We start from the raw sequence: 17338 nt of genomic DNA on the forward strand, positions 1-17338 counted from the left end.
TGTGGATAGGTCCAGGGGTCTGCAATACGATAGCTGCCAACCTCTCTGGTTTTTCTGGACTTAGCTGGTATTTTGTTTTTTCCTCCTTCGGTGACTCATCATAACAGAATCACCAGCCATACCGCAGTTCCTATGGTACTCACTAGCAGGAGAGAATTGTAAGGAAAAAAAAAAAGGGAAGAAAAAGTGTCAGAATTTTTTTTTTTTTTTTTGTGTGCATATTTTTTCCTCTATATCTCTGAGGCCGCAGGGGGAATTTTTCTCTCAATGGAGATGAAGCAATTGTCTGATCGTGTGGAGCAGCTCGCTGCTGAAGTGCAGGGAATTTCCGCATATCTTGCTCATTCACATGCGGCTGAACCAAAGATTCCCACTCCTGATGTGTTTTTTGGGGATCGGTCTAAATTCTTGAATTTCAAGAATAATTGTAAATTATTTTTTGCCTTGAAGCCTAACTCGTCGGGGAACTCCGCGCAGCAGGTTAAAATTGTCATCTCTTTGCTGCGCGGCGATCCCCAGGATTGGACGTTTTCTTTGAAACCTGATGATCCTATTCTGAATAATGTGAATGCATTTTTTCAAGCCTTGGGGTTGTTGTATGATGAACCTAATGCTATTGATCAGGCTGAAAAGACCCTGTTGGCATTAAGCCAGGGTCGGGATTCGGCAGAGTTGTACTGTCAAAAATTCCGAAAGTGGGCGGTCCTTACTACCTGGAATGATGGTGCCTTGGCAGCCCTCTTTCGGAAGGGTTTATCAGAAACTGTAAAAGATACTATAGTGGGATTTCCTGTTCCCTCTGGTCTTGACGATACTATGTCATTAGCCATTCAGGTGGATCGGCGTTTATGTGAACGCAAAACTACACGAGAGATGTTGCCAACTGTTGAACAAATGTCTGAACCTATGCAATGTGATAGAGTTTTGTCTAGGGCACAATGTCAGGAGTTCAGAAGGCGTAATAAGCTGTGGTTTTTTGTGGAGATGCCTCGCATATTATTTCTGTCTGCCCTAAACGAGAGAAACGCTGTGCACACACGTTTTCTGTGGGTGGTGTTCAACCTAAGTTTCTTCTGGCAATTACTCTGATCTGCTCCCTGTCCACATTTTCCGCCAAGGCTTTTGTGGATTCGGGAGCAGCCCTGAACCTAATGGACTTGGATTTTGCTAAACGTTGTGGATTTCCTATGACATCCCTGCGGATGCCTATCCCTTTGAGGGGTATTGATGCTACTCCTTTGGCGAAGAATAAACCTCAGTTTTGGACCCAGGTGGTAATGCGGGTCGCCCCAGACCATCAAGAAAATTGCAGATTTTTGGTGTTGCATAATTTGCATGATGCCATTGTTCTGGGGTTTCCCTGGTTGCAAATCCATAATCCAGTTCTGGATTGGAAATCTTTGTCTGTGGTGAGTTGGGGTTGTCGGTGTGCCCTTAGTGATGCTCCTGTTTTCTCCACCTCTCCCCAGTCGCATGATGTTCCTGACTATTTGGCTGACTTTTATGATGTATTTAGTGAGAATGAGTCTGCGTCTTTGCCTCCTCATAGGAGTTATGACTGTGCAATTGAGCTGAACCCAGGGTGTAAATTCCCCAAGGGTCGGCTTTTCAATTTATCTGTACCCAAGCACGAGGCTATGCGATCCTATATTAAGGAGGCATTGGAGAAGAGTCATATTAGACCATCCTCTTCACCCTTAGGTGCTGGATTTTTTTTCGTGGCTAAAGAGGATGGTTCATTAAGGCCTTGTATTGACTGTCGTTCCCTCAACAAAATTACTGTTAAATATCAGTATCCGTTACCCCTGATTTCTGATCTATTCTCCAGAGTTAAAGGTGCTTGCTGGTTTACCAAGCTTGACCTCAGGGGGGCGTATAATCTTATTCGCATTAAGCATGGGGATGAATGGAAGACGGCGTTTAATACTCCGGAGGGACATTTTGAGTACCTGGTGATGCCTTTTGGGCTCACTAATGCCCCTTCTGTCTTCCAGTGCTTCATGAACGATATATTCCGAGACTTTGTGGATAAACTTTAGATTATCTATCTGGATGATATTTTGATCTTCTCCAAGAATTGGGACTCTCATGTGGAACATGTTCGGACTGTGTTCCGGAATTTGAGGGAGAATTCCCTGTATGTCAAGGGATCGAAATGCCTTTTTGGGGTACAGAGGATTTCATTTTTGGGATTTATTTTGTCTCCGTCAACTATTGAAATGGACCCGGCCAAGGTACAGGCCATTTATGATTGGGTTCAGCCCACTTCTTTCAAGGCCCTCCAGAAGTTTTTGGGTTTTGCTAATTTTTATCGGAAATTTATAGCTAATTTTTCTGGTATTGCCAAGCCATTGACTGATTTGACTAGGAAGGGTGCTGATGTGCTGAATTGGTCTCCGGAGGCTGTTTCTTCCTTTCAGGAGCTGAAGCGAAGACTTACTTCTCCGGTTTTGCGGCAACCTGATGTCTCACTCCCGTTTCAGGTGGAGGTGGATGCTTCTGAGATTGGTGCAGGAGCGGTGTTGTCCCAAAAAGATCCTGTGACATCTAAAATAAATCCTTGTGCTTTCTTTTCCCGAAAGTTCTCCCCATCCGAACGTAACTATGATGTGGGGAATCGGGAACTGTTGGCCATGAAATGGGCATTTGAGGAGTGGAGACATTGGTTGGAGGGAGCCAAACACCAAGTCGTGGTCCTTACTGACCACAAGAATTTGATTTACCTGGAGTCGGCCAAGTGCTTGAATCCTAGACAGGCTAAGTGGGCCTTGTTTTTCACACGTTTTGATTTTGTGGTCTCTTTTCTTCCGGGCACTAAGAATGTCAAGGCAGACGCCCTCTCTAGGAGTTTCCTTGCTAATTCTTCTGTTGTGACTAAGCCTGCTACCATCTTAGGTGAGGGGGTAGTTCTTTCTGCCATCTCGCCCGATTTGAGACGTGCTCTGGAAGAGTTTCAGGAGGACAAACCTGAGCGTTGTCCCAGTGGAAAGTTGTATGTTCCTGACCAGTGGAGGAAGAGAGTGATGTCGGAAGTTCATTGCTCTGCATTGGCTGGTCATCCAGGTATTTTTGGTACTAGAGATCTGGTGAGTCGGTCTTTTTGGTGGCCCGCCTTGTCTCATGATGTCAGGAATTTTGTGCAGTCCTGTGGGACTTGCTCCCGGTCTAAACCTTGTTCTCGCTCTAGTGGCTTGTTGATGCCTTTGCCGGTGCCCAGGAGGCCATGGACCCATATTTTAATGGATTTTATCTCTGATATGCCTGTCTCTCAGAGAATGACTGTTATTTGGGTGATTTGTGATAGATTTTCTAAGATGGTCCATCTTGTACCACTCCCTAAATTGCCATCTTCCTCTGAGTTGGTGCCCTTGTTTTTGCAACAGGTGGTTCGCTTGCACGGGATTCCGGAGAACATTGTATCTGACAGAGGAGTTCAGTTTGTGTCTAGATTTTGGAGGACTTTCTGTTCCAAGCTGGGAATTCAGTTATCCTTCTCCTCTGCATTTCACCCTCAGACCAATGGGCAGACGGAGAGAACAAACCAGACCTTGGAGTCGTATTTGAGATGTTTTATTTCCGCTGATCAGGATGATTGGGTTTCATTTTTGCCCTTGGCCGAATTTGCTTTAAATAATAGAGCTAGTTCTGCCACTTTGATGTCACCTTTTTTTTGTAACTTTGGTTTTCACCCTCGATTTTCTTCAGGGCAGGTGGAGCCTTCTGCCTGCCCAGGTGTTGACACTGTGGTGGAGAGAATGCACCAGATCTGGGACCAAGTAGTGGATAAGTTGTCTCTCTCCCAGGAAAAGGCCCAGCGGTTTTCCAACCGGCGTAGGACCGTTGGTCCCCAGTTTAAGGTGGGAGATATGGTTTGGTTGTCATCAAAAAATATCGCTATGAAGGTGGCTTCTCCTAAGTTTAAGCCTAGATTTATTGGACCTTACAAGATTTTGGAGATTATTAATCCGGTCTCCTTTTGGTTGGCTCTTCCTGTCACATTTAAAATTCATAATGTGTTTCATAAGACCTTGTTGAAGAGGTTTGTTGAACCAGTAGTTACTGTGGTGGCACCTCCTGACCCTATATTGGTTGAAGGTAACATGGAATATGAGGTAGAGAAGATACTGGATTCCCGTCTGGCTAGACGGAGACTCCAGTATTTGGTTAAGTGGAAGGGTTATGGTCAGGAGGATAATTCTTGGGTCTCTGCCTCTGATATTCATGCCGAAAGATTGGTGCATGCCTTTCATCGGGCTCACCCGGATCGCCCTGGTGGCATGGATGAGGGTTCGGTGACCCCTCCTCAAGGGGGAGGTACTGTTGTGAGTTCATTTTTCCCTTCACCATTGAGGTCTGATGAACTCCCTCCTCTGGTGAAGGAAGGTAGTGAGGCTGATTATCAAACACCTGGGAAGCTAGATGATGACTGGGTGGCTGGAATTGAGGACTGGATATAAGGCTGCCGACGCCCTTCTTCCTGGCTGGTGATTTTCCTGCTGGATTCTTGGAGACCAGTCTGATTCCTGCTTCTCAAAGCTAAGTTTTTCTGCTCTGCTTTATACTCTTCAGTTTTGTTTTTGTTTTGCCTTGTTTTTTGGGAGTTCTGCCATCCCCGGCCGGGGGTGAGCTGAATTCCATTTTTGTCTCTGATCTATTGATCTTTTGCTCTGTCTTCAGAATATACCTGAGTGCTGATATAGTCTTTTGAAGCCTAGCGACTTCAGGGCCTGTTTTTCCTATCAGTCGGTTGGCTCATTTTGATAGGGTTTTTGCGGATGGCAGACAGCAGCTTTCCTATCCTGTCCTATGTAGTTAGCTTGGGCCCCATCATTTGCTCAACCTATCTTTCTATCTGTGTTAGTGTTTTCATCTTGCTTCACCGTCATTATATGTTGGGGGCTGCCTATTGCTTTGGGGTCTGCTCTGGGGCAGTTTAATTTTTCCCCTTTCTGTCTTTAGGCTATCTAGTTCTCCGGCTGTGATCGAGGGGTCTAGGGCACCGTAGGAACCCCCCACGGCAACTGCTAGTTGTTGTGGATAGGTCCAGGGGTCTGCAATACGATAGCTGCCAACCTCTCTGGTTTTTCTGGACTTAGCTGGTATTTTGTTTTTTCCTCCTTCGGTGACTCATCATAACATAGATCTCTGCAGTTCATCTAGAGTGATCATGGGCCTCTTGGCTGCATCTCTGATCAGTCTTCTCCTTGTTTGAGATGAAAGTTTAGAGGGACGGCCGGGTATTGGTAGATTTGCAGTGGTATGATACTCCTTCCATTTCAATATGATCGCTTGCACAGTGCTCCTTGGGATGCTTAAAGTTTTGTAAATCATTTTGTATCCAAATCCAGCTTTAAACTTCTCCACAACAGTATCGCGGATCTGCCTGTTGTGTTCCTTGGTCTTCATGATGCTCTCTTGCATGAAACAGAACCCTGAAACTATCACAGAGCAGGTGCATTTTTACGGAGACTTGATTACACACAGGTGGATTATATTTATCATTATTAGTCATTTAGGACAACATTGGATCATTCAGAGATCCACAATGAACTTCTGGAGTGAGTTTGCTGCACTGAAAGTAAAGGGGCAGAATAATATTGCACGCCCCACTTTTCAGTTTTTGAATTTCCACAAAAATTTAAAAGGACCAATACATTTTGTTCAACTTCACAATTGTGTCCCACTTGTTGTTGATTACTCACCAAAAATTTACAATTGGTATCTTTATGTTTATGAAATATGAAATAATTTCATATGAAATATGAAATTATGAAATATGTGGTAAAAGGTTGAAAAGTTACAGGGGGCTGAACACTTTTGCAATGCACTGTATATCCATATCTATGTTTCTTAATGAACAATATGTTTCATTTAAAAAAAAAAAAAAAATGGTGTGGGTTCCCGTGCAATTTTCTGCGCCAGAGGCGGAAAGTCGAAGGCCGGGGGCCATTATTTGTAGCCTGGGAAGGGGGTAATACCCATGGCCACTTCCCAGGCTATGAATATCAGCACTGCAGCTGTCTGCATAGCCTTACCTGGCTATTAAAATTGGGGGACCCCCTAAAAAAATGACGTAGGGTCCCCCTATATTTTATAGCCAGAAAGGCTACGCAGGAAAATAATATAGAATTATAGGTGAGATGCTCTGCAGGACAGAGAATAGTATAGAATTATAGGTTAAATGCTCTGCAGGACAGGGATAGTATACAGGTGTTAGGTGAGATGCTCTGCAGGGCAGGAGAATAATATACAATTCTAGGTGAGATGCTCTGCAGGGCAGGAGAATAATATAGAGTTATAGGTGAGATGCTCTGCAGGACAGAGCATAGTATAGATCTATAGGTTAAATGCTCTGCAGGACGGGGACAGTATACAGGTATAGGTGAGATGCTCTGCAGGGCAGGAGAATAATATAGAGTTATAGATGAGATGCTCTGCAGCACACTTGCTTCTGCTTTTTGAGGGCAGGAGTCATAATAATGTTCTGTTGGTTCTTGAACTACGTTGTCATCTTTTGTTTTGAGAATGGAATGGCACTTTGAAGAGCGATGCAGTCGGCATTTCCAAGTCACCACTGCGTTGATAGTATGAAATGCAAGATATTCAAACCCCAAGTAAATCATCACTTTGTTGTTCCTCTGGCTAGAATACTTTAGATGAACCCAAAATACACTTTTATTGAAAAGAAATTAAAAAATATGGAGATAGATCTATTAAAGTACATGTTTTAACAAACCAAACCAAAATTGGCTGGCACAGCAGGAAAGCCATTGTTCACTGGGGTTGTACCAAAAGGAAGGACAGGATTGCCAATTGGAAACAATGGGGGTGGGGAAGCGCTGGAAGGAACATGTGAAATAATGTCAACAAGGAAACCCAGTTGACTTCCATGGGCTCCACTGAAATACAATACAGCACAACACAGGCAGCAAAGAAAATGCAGAATGGATTTCACCACAGGTCTCTGGGCCCAGCTTACTTCTCCGGGTTCTACAGGTCGGGTCACTCATACCTAGTCCCAGAGGACAGATTCTGTTCTTACGAGCTGTCAGTCCACTGTGCTAAAAATAATTCCACTCTCAGTGTGGTGTGTATGGGCCTAGAGACCCTTATTCAAGTCCATTCTGCATTTTCTTCCATCCTATGCCTGCCTACACCTGCAGTATATGTTTATGATACATAACTACGTAGGATCTGTTCACTCTTACTCTTGGTAGTCATAAGTGGACAGGGAAGAAAGTGCAGGCGCCAGATTCACTGCCACTGAAATCAATGGGATAGCGGCGCTGCTCTGGCACTTCCAGCTCCTCTGTTGGTCAGGGACATCACTATGGAGACACACCGGTCAGTGGGTGCTCTTGTCTGCTGACCTGGCTGTCTTTCGAGAGCCCGCAAAAACAAGGGCTCATCCCACTGAACGCCCGCACTCGATTCCCATGGGTAGAACACCACTCAGACAACACAGGGTGAGGGGAACATACATTCGTAAGACTATTGGTTCACCAACAGAAAAAAACACAGAGGTGCAACGACTGTGGTCGCAGCGATGAAGGCCACGAGCAGGCACGGGGGTACAGATGCCTGCTTCTGCTGGATCTCCATCCTCACTGAAGATGCAGATCCAGATGACATGCATGGTGTTGCAGAGACCCGTCGGGTCCCTGCACTGCGATACATGCTGCACTGCGACACATGCCGTGTCCTCCGGGTCAAGGGTTCAGCCAACTTCCAAGCAAGATGAAGTCTTCCTTTCAACACTCCGCCAACATGTGCCTTTTCTGAACTTCTCCCTCTTAGCGCCTAGAGTGAAGTACTCAGGGTACTGAGTAACACTGGAGTTCCTCCTGTCAGATGTTCCTATGAACTCTACTTGTACAGCAGACAGCTGTAGCCTGCTTCAGGGACTCCTTACTACCTAGTCCCGGCTCACTCACGATGCTGTTGTGCTCCCAAGTCTGGTGTGGGAATAAAGTGGTGACAACTTCTATTCCTCCGGGTGTCTGCTGCAGGACCATTAGTATCCATACAACCTTGGGGACCGGACCCCGGCCTTGCGCTGTGAACTTGGGAAGGGTTCTACTCTAACCCTAGTCCTTAGTTCCCTTCTTCTCCTCACGTTCCGTACAAATCCTTTCCTTCTTATGGAGAGAGTCAGGCTCTCTATCAATGTCCCTTTCTTGTGCCAGCGGACCAGGTCACTGAGGTCGGCTGCAGCACTTCCTTCATCCATCCCACTCAGGGGATCCTCTCTCACAGACTGACCTAGTCAGACTGACCCAATCCTAAACTCTTCCCGCTCTTTTGGTTAAAAACTAAACTCCACCCACCTCCCAGCATGCTTCGTGTTCCAAGCAGGGAGGCACCAAAGGGTGCTTTGCTACATTACTGTGTTGTGTGGGATGCAGGTGTTGGAGTGTGGTCAGGTGTCTCCACCTTACCTGGATGGTGGGGTACCACACCTCAGGAGGAGGTGCAGTACCTCTGTGGCGACTGAACCCTCAGGGGCGCCACATACCCCCCGTTAAACACAGCACGTCCGCGGGCTGCAAAAGAAACAAAGATGGAAAAAATACAGGAACATACAAAAATGTTTGTAATGCTTAATGAACAATTCTTATCTAAACTTCCCAATGTGGGAGGCACTGACTCTTGAACGTTGCAACAATTTTAACTAACTATCTATATCTTAATACAGTACCTAATTCAAAGTGCTATTAGCAGTAAACTCACTACTACTTTCAAGTATAATCATTAACACATTTCTTCATCACTTCTTCTTTTCCTTCACATTTTACTATTACTTTTGAACCTTAAGTGACAACCGCTGATGCCTGGTTCGTCAACTGCAATTTTTAAATCTTTATTCAAATATTAGCATAAGTAAAACATTCACTATTAATCAGATTTCTAAACCTCACTACTAACTATAAAATCTGTTCTATCAAAAATACTAAACATTATTTCTTTAAGTGCAATTGTGTAGGTTAGACACTGGTCCAGCCAAGTTGCCTTGAAATGTCCTTATTCTAAAAGCAAAACGCCAATTCTTGAGGCAGTCCTTATTCCAAAAAGGGCTATGTAAAACCAAGAGAGGTTACCTAAAGAGGTTCAACTATATACATTACTGTTCGGGATCATTCAGTGTCCATGACCTCCACAGTTCTATGAAAATGTTGCCAATAAAACTGGGCAAACTGGAAAAACATGATGAACAACAAAAAAAACAAAAATATCTTTGCGGCACAACGGTGCAAATACCCTCCTGGGTAACAGAGTTACTAATCCTTGTTAGTGTTGGGGGGTCCCCTCCTGGGGCGCTGGAAGCTGATGACTTGGGCTGCTTCCAGGGGAGAACTTGTGGGCATCCTCTTCCTGGCCACAAATTGCAGGTATTCTTCCTCCGAGGATCTGCTTTTACCCACCGTGGACAAGAGTACTACGGCTTGGGGTTCAGGTGTTTCCCCCCAGGGCTCAGAGTCCCGGTCCCAGACAAGGTCCAGCACGACCTGTCCGGACGCTGCAGCAGCTGTACACCCCGAGGCCTTCCCAGGTGCAGGGGCAGTGGACGTACCTGGGGCCCTTTGGCAATGCTCCGGCTCCGGTGCAGGTGTGCAACGGCAATCAACGGCAGAAACATCCACCGGAATAGTCCAGTTAGCTGTCGGAGGCGGCGGTGGAGCAAATGGCGGCTCCGGGTCCGCAGGGGTCTCCGGTGGGACCGACGCAGCCGTGTCAGGTCCAGGCAGGAGCTCAACTTCCTCCGCTCTGGCTCCCAGGTCCTCAGAAAACTCCTCCCGACAGGCCGCGCTCTGCGGTGATGGTAGCGTGCAGGTGGAGACAGGCGCTGCCAGTGGCATAGCAGCGGCCGTAGGTTCCATTGGTGCTGCCTGGGAGAAGTCTTGTGCAGCGGTGGCAGGTACCGCTGGTGAAGGCACTGGTGCGGCAGCAGCGGCAGCAGCGACAGCGGGTACCAATGGTGAGGGTACCGGGCATGGAGGTACCGATGGTGTAGGCCCCTCCCGGGCGTGCTGCCAGTTCATTATCCAGAGCACCTCCTGCCTCAGCCGTAAACGGTGTGTCAGCTGGGTGATTTCGGCCTCCAGCTGCTGGCGGTCCATCGTGGAAGACGGATCGGAGCCTTCAGCCAATGCGCCGGGGAGGTTCAGCTCAACCTCCTTGCGCTCTTCGGGCCTCCCTCCTTCTTCCATCATGGCGTTCTCTCCTTCTTCCTGGCTCGACTCCTTTCCCGCCACCGGCTCTCGCTCCTCCTTCTGAGGGCGGCGTCTTCTTCCTACTCCTCCATACCAAGCCAGTATACGAACCCCTCAGGGGGTGGGCCATGTTGCAATTGCATAGACGTTTAGGCAGGGGAGGCCAAGGACAGTTCGCGGTCTTTTCTTAGGACCACCCATGTTGTCACGCCCTTCTTCTCCGCGCCGGCGGCCATTTTTAGAGTCCATTTTACAGTCTATCAATTTGGTTATTCTGCACATTGTCAGCAATCTTTAAGTCTAATAAATCTTAGGCACACAAAACCTGGTGGCACCGGGCTTCGTCATCCTGTTCGTGACGCCAAAAAATGGGTCGCCCTCCCAGGGCTGTGGGGTACTCGGTACCGGGCCCGTAGGTTTCAATGGGAGTTGTCACAGTGGCAGTGACCCGGTCCGTGGCCCTGGGTGTCCATTGTAAAAAGGGGAATGTCGAGCTTGTGGTTGATGATTAAAGTTTATGAATTGATTCGTGACGCCACCTGTGGTGTTCGGCAATGAAGATGTTAAGCCGACGCTGCAGACAGATCCGCTGGGACAGATAGTGTGGTGCAGCAAAGATGTTATAGCCCTCCACAGGCAGGGCTGTAGTCCCAGGGCAGTGTAGGAGAGGTGACACATAGATGGTGCAGTGTCAGGTGCGGGAGATGTAGCGGTGCTGAGTAGGTTGATGCAGGAATAAGTGGAGGACACCAGGGCATGTAGTTCCAAAGCTTTACTCACAGTCTGTTGTGGTACAAGGGCCCGCATCCGTGCCGTGTCCTCCGGGTCAGGGGCTCTGCCAACTTCCAAGCAAGATGAAGTCTTCCTTTCCAACACTCTGCCAACATGTGCCTTTTCTGAACGTCTCCCTCTTAGCGCCTTTTGTGAAGTACTCACAGTACTGAGTTACACTGGAGTTGCTCCTGTCAGATGTTCCTATGAACTCTACTTGTACGGCAGACAGCTGTAGCCTGCTTCGGGGACTCCTTACTACCTAGTCCCGGCTCACTCACGATGCTGTTGTGCTCCCAAGTCAGGTGTGGGAATAAAGTGGTGACAACTTCTATTCCTCCGGTGTCTGCTGCAGGACCATTAGTATCCATACAACCTCGGGGACTGGACCCCGGCCTTGCGCTGTGAACTTGGGAAGGGTTCTACTCTAACCCTAGTCCTTAGTTCCCTTCTTCTCACGTTCTGTACAAATCCTTTCCTTCTTATGGAGAGAGTCAGGCTCTCTATCAATGTCCCTTTCTTGTGCCAGCGGACCCAGGTCACTGAGGTCGGCTGCAGCACTTCCTTCATCCATCCCACTCAGGGGATCCTCTCTCACAGACTGACCTAGTCAGGCTGACCCAATCCTAAACTCTTCCCGCTCTTTTGGTGCAAACTAAACTCCACCCGCCTCCCAGCACGCTTCGTGTTCCAAGCAGGGAGTCACCAAAGGGTGCTTTGCTACACTATTATGTTGTGTGGGATGCAGGTGTTGGAGCGTGGTCAGGTGTCTCCATCTTACCTGGATGGTGGGTTACCACACCTCAGGAGGAGGTGCAGTACCTCTGTGGCGACTGAACCCTCAGGGGCGCCACACATGCAGTGGCTGTGAGCTGATGTCGGAGGTGCAGCCACAGGGAACGGTGCGGTGGATACAAAAGACAGTGGGCGATGTAGGAGCAGAGGAAAGGCGAGTAGAATGTTTGTTCTTTTTAAATTATGCATTAGGGGCAGAACGGGGACACATACACTAGGATTGGGGACCATGTAAACCAGGATGGAGACATATATACCAGGAAGTGGGCATATATACCAGGATGGAGACCATTTGGACCATACATACCAGGATGGGGACAATATATACCAGCATTGGGACATATAATGTATACCAGGATGCGGACATATTCACCAGGATGATGGGCATATATACCAGGATGGGGGACATTTCACTACATAATGAAAGGGGCAATTCATAAGTCTTTATAGAATTTAGAACACTACAGGGGCCCATATATCTGACCAACATGTGTGTGTGTGTGTGTGTGTGTGTGTGGGGGGGGCAGGTCCAAAAAACATACATTTTCAGCAAGTACACAAGGTGGTACAAGTGGCATAATTTCACCTTTCTGCTGTGCCTTCTGGGCTTCCAGGAACAACTATCTCTGCCAGCAGCTCCCTGCTTTTGGTGGGCTCCCACTGAGATGATAATGTATTAGATGTGACCTGCAGTCCCATGTAACTCCACAGATAACACAGTGATACTTTTGTGATGGCTCCTCTGGTTCTGCATGTGCTGCTGTTTTGGGCTGGTGGGAGGAGTAAGGCAGAATCAGTGAGAGATGAGAGTAGACTATATCTATCTATTACTGATAATGACAGACTGCTACAAACACAGATCTTCATTTTTGCAGTTTTGCACTAGATCAACTGTAAATCACAAGTTAATCACATATCATGTGAACATTCTCACCTTGCACCTCAAAAATCATAGATCTTAAACTTTGTGATAGGGCAATTGGCAATTTTCCGTGTGGGCAATTTTCCTGTGGGCATTTTTCCTGTGGGCTTTTTTCAGGGAACCATATGTTGTATATTTTTTTTTTTTTTTTACATTCAACACATTAGCTGGATGATGGGATTACTACTGTCCCATCATTGAATAATGTGTCACTCACTGTCACTGTAGCAGGCATAGCCTGCATACACATACACACACACACACAGCCCGCAACCTCCCCCGCAGACCCCCGCACAGCCCCGGCAGACCCCCGCACAGCCCGCTGACCCACCCCCGCACAGCCCCATAAACCCCGCACAGCCCCGGCAAAGTTGATGGGAGAGGAGACAGACGCTGCAGAGCGACGGGGCTGTGATGTGCTGTGCAGCACCGCCAACAGCCCAGTCACTCTTGATGACAGACCGCAGGCTGGGTCATGCCTGGCTGACGTCACGTCAATTTCCAGAGTCAGGAACTTGTTGTGACGTCGGCGGATATTAGCGGCGGTTGCAGCCTGGGAGTCACGTGACCCGGACTCAGCCGCCGGCATAGCGTCGCTCACAGGCAGTATCGGCAACATAAGGTATTTACAAAATTCTTTAGGGGCCCCGGGGCGATACATTGAGGGGTTAGTTTAAAGTAGTGGACAACCCCTTTAATTATAAGTTCTCCTTTGGTCTCATCTGACCAGAGCCCTTTCGTCCACATGATCGCTCTCTTCCCTACACTTTTTTTGCAAACTGAAAATGGGAGTTCTTACGTATTTCATAAATGTATTTATTTTTGCCGTTCTTCCATAAAAGCCAGATTTGTGGAGTTTTCTACTAAGGCTGTGTTCACACGTAGCGGTTTTTTTCGTGGTTTTACCAAATAAACCGCGTCAAAAACGCTTAAAAGAAGCTTACCATTCATTTAAATGAATTCCGCAATTTTTGTCCAGATGTATGCGTTTTTTACAGCGAAAAAACGCTTTGCAGTAAAAAACGCAGCATGCTCAATAATTCGCGGAAAATTCCGCATTTTTAGCTATTTTCTATGGGTCTGGAACCGCGCGGAAAAAAACGCAAAAAAACGCGCGTTTTCTGGGAAGGATTCAAGATTTTATGCAGAAATTTTCTGCATACGTGTGCACATAGCCTAATACTTCTGCTGTGGATCTCTGCAGCTCCTCCAGTGATCATGGGCCTCACAGATGCTTCTCTAATTAGTGCTCTCCTTGCTTGGGATTTCAAGTTAGATGAATGACCATGTCTTGGTAGGTTTGCAGTTGTGCCATACTCCTTATATTTTTGGATTGATGCTCCGTGAGATGTTCAGAGCTTGGGCTATTTTTTATAACCTAACTGTGCTTTACTCTTCTCCGCAGCTTTATCCCTGACCTCTCTGGTGGGCTCCTTGGTTTTCATGATGCTGTTTGATCCCTAATGTTCTCACACAAACCTCTGAGACCTTTACAGAACAGCTGTAGTCATACTGAGAAGAAATCACATCCAGGGGGAAACAGTGTACTAATTATGTGACCTCTGGGGTGATTGGTCACTCAGCATTTTATTGAGGTGCATCAGACTACAGGGGGCTGAATACAAATGCACCTCATAATTCTAAAATGTATATTCTTAAAATAATTAGAAAAGCTCTTATCATTTCTTTACACTTTATTTAGCTGGTATAGCCCAGGCATTTCCTGTACAGTAGTTATATACCTAGAGCTGGTATAACCCCTGGTCCTGGCTGTATACACCTGTAGTAACTTTGTATTTAGGTCTTGTGATTTGTTTTGTAAGCTGGAAGAATTAGAAGAAACTTTGACAGAAGATGATGAGCGTCGTGACTGCGGCGAGGCCTCCTACTAATAATGATGCTCTACATGTGGGAGATCTGGTACAGAGCGCCACCGACTGCATAAAAATCCCTCCATGACAAACACAGAATAATTATCTAATTTACCTGGAAAAATCTCTCACAGCAGGTTCAGACGCACAGAACAGTTAGACTATTAACATGGAGACCATCAGCAAGTAGCCTTCACAGACGTGTTGTATAAGAAAGGACTCACGTGCTCCCAGTAACTAAAGGACTATCCTGACAGCTCACTGGGATAGTCGGTGGAATCCGGATTTACAACTCATGATGCCCTAGCCACAAACCTAAGTATCACCATGGTTTGCTGGAGTTCCCCCCTCTGATGACGGAGTGAGCGCACCGATATTAGCAGAGAACGCTGGACAAATGCAAGTCTAGTGGGAGGCAGTGGGGCCAGAGGCAGATGCAAAAGCAAATTAAAAAAAACATGATTCTTATTAGCTCCAGCTGATGCCGCCCCACACACTCAGCTGCCCTAGGCACTGGACTCCCAGGGACCAATATGGCCCCGATGGCAAATCTCTTGGGTGTCACAAATACTCATTGCCACAGACAACATCCTGATGCCTAACGGCATCCAGCACTGGTGGAAACCTGCTTTAAATATATGGTCTGGCTTGGGTTACGGGGCAGATCTGGGTGTGCGAAAGGGGGTCGTATGTACTAATTGTAATTCCAACGCAGCAGGCTGGAAGCAAGTCCTATATCAATGTAGATAAAAATAAAATACAATATAAATATAAAAAAGTCATCTCCCTGATGTGCTAAGCTACACATGGCATGGCGCATGCTCTGTCTACAAGAATCAGAGGTAAACTGCAATCAACCTCCTAGGTGGTGCTGCTACTCTGCTCTCCTCCATGCTCTACACTGAAGCTCTGCTTCATTAGGACACTGCTATTACAGGATCATGAAACTAATGGCTCCAAAAAGGAACAATCAGGTAAAAGGAAAAATTAACTGCATCATTTCATTTTGCAAAAAATTCATCATTAACTTGTGGGCGTCATTTCGGAAAAAAGATCAACAAGTACCACAAGACGAAAAAGAAAAATCACTTAAAAAACAGCAAGTCATGACTAGGAGACGCCGTGATGCAGACGTGGGCACACAATATTAGGAGTCACTGTCCCTCAGAGACTACGGATAAGGGGGTGTGGGAGGTATATAATGGGGGTCACTGATACAGTGGGGTGTACAGACTGTCAGAAGGGTGATGTGGGCGTATACAGCAGGATTTTGCACGGTGTGGTCTCTCAGCGGCAGTGACTGTAAGCTCCGCAGGTTGTCAATTCGTGCAGGATTTACTGTGTGATAAGTTTTAATACCAGTAACTCTGCTACCTGTGAATGTGACACCCTGCAGTCTCCATCCACCAGCTCCATAAATCATCACTCCTGAAGGGGCAGAGAAGAACGTGATGGTGCAGAGTTGAGGAGCTCAGAGCAGAACATCTGATTTCAGAAGAAACAATGTAGACCCCACCTTGTGTCACTAACTCCAATGTATCAGGACCTGAAGAATGGTCCTCACTAGGCTCAGAAGGCCATGGTGCCCGCAGTGTCAGATATGGAGCATCTTGAAAATAAGACACTTTTTCATAAGGTACTGTCACACATAGCGATGCACCAGTGATATGACGCGGTCAGGATCGCTGGTGCATCGCTAAATGGTCGCTAGTGAGCTGCCACACAGGCAGATCTCACCAGCGACATAGCAGCGGTCGGGGGTTGCTACTTACCTGTCAGACGCGGCAATCCTGACGTCCTCCTGCCCGCGTCCATGCGTCGCTCGTCGGCACCACAGGAAGCACAGCAGGAAGCGCCCGACGAGAAACTGCCCAGGACGTTCTCGCGCGATCAGCGATGGACAGCGGGGGAGCCGGTCGGAGGTAAGTATCACACATAGCGATATCGCTAGAAATCTAGCTGCTACGTCACAAAACCAGTGATGTTGCAGCGATATTGCTAGCAATATCGCTTAGTGTGACGGGGCCTTTACTCCAACTGAAGGTTGCTCACTTTAGACCATTATTTTGCAACTGAAAACAAGTAAATCTGGTGCATTTTTAGATTCGCCACATCCACATTCTCTTGTCTAAAAACTTTGAAAAAAGTGTTAATTTGGGGCAAATCAGTAATTAGTTAGTCTAAACTGGTTTGGTCCTAAAGAGAGTTCAACATTTGTAAATTGAGCGATAGATACCGGCTCCCTCGCCAGTCAGCGGATATAGAATCGTCATCAGCGGACAAAGAACCTTCCAGCAGTGGACACAGACACAAAACCTCCATCAGCGGACACAGACACAGAACCTACAGCAGCGGACACAGATACAGAACCTCCATCAGTCGACACATACACAGAACCTCCAGCAATGAACACAGACATAGAACCTCCAGCATCAAACACAGACACAGAACCTCCAGAAGTGGACACAGACATAGAACTTCCTGGAGCAGACTCAGAACTTCCAGCATCGAACACAGACCCTCCAGCAGTGGACACAGAACCCTTAGCAGCAGACACAGGAACAGAACTTCCAGCAGCGGACACAGAAACAGATCCTCTAGCTGCAGACACAGAACCTCCAGCAGTGTAAACAGACACAGAACCTCCTTCAAAAGACACAGAACCTTCAGAAGCAGACACAGAACCTCCAGCATCAGACACAGACAAGGAACCTCCAGAAATGGACACAGACACAGAACCTGCAGCAGCGGACACAGACAGAACCACC

General features: G+C 47.0%; 1 protein-coding gene across 1 annotated transcript in view; it reads right to left on the reverse strand.

The window, feature by feature from the left end:
• KCNK13 (potassium two pore domain channel subfamily K member 13) overlaps positions 1 to 17338 on the reverse strand; it is a 65640-nt gene that overhangs the window by 44282 nt on the left and 4020 nt on the right. The gene's annotated exons all lie outside the window — the stretch shown is intronic.

Source organism: Dendrobates tinctorius, unplaced genomic scaffold (assembly GCF_039654945.1).
Source record: "Dendrobates tinctorius isolate UK_male_01 unplaced genomic scaffold, ASM3965494v1 ptg000058l, whole genome shotgun sequence".
Taxonomy (NCBI): domain Eukaryota; kingdom Metazoa; phylum Chordata; class Amphibia; order Anura; family Dendrobatidae; genus Dendrobates; species Dendrobates tinctorius.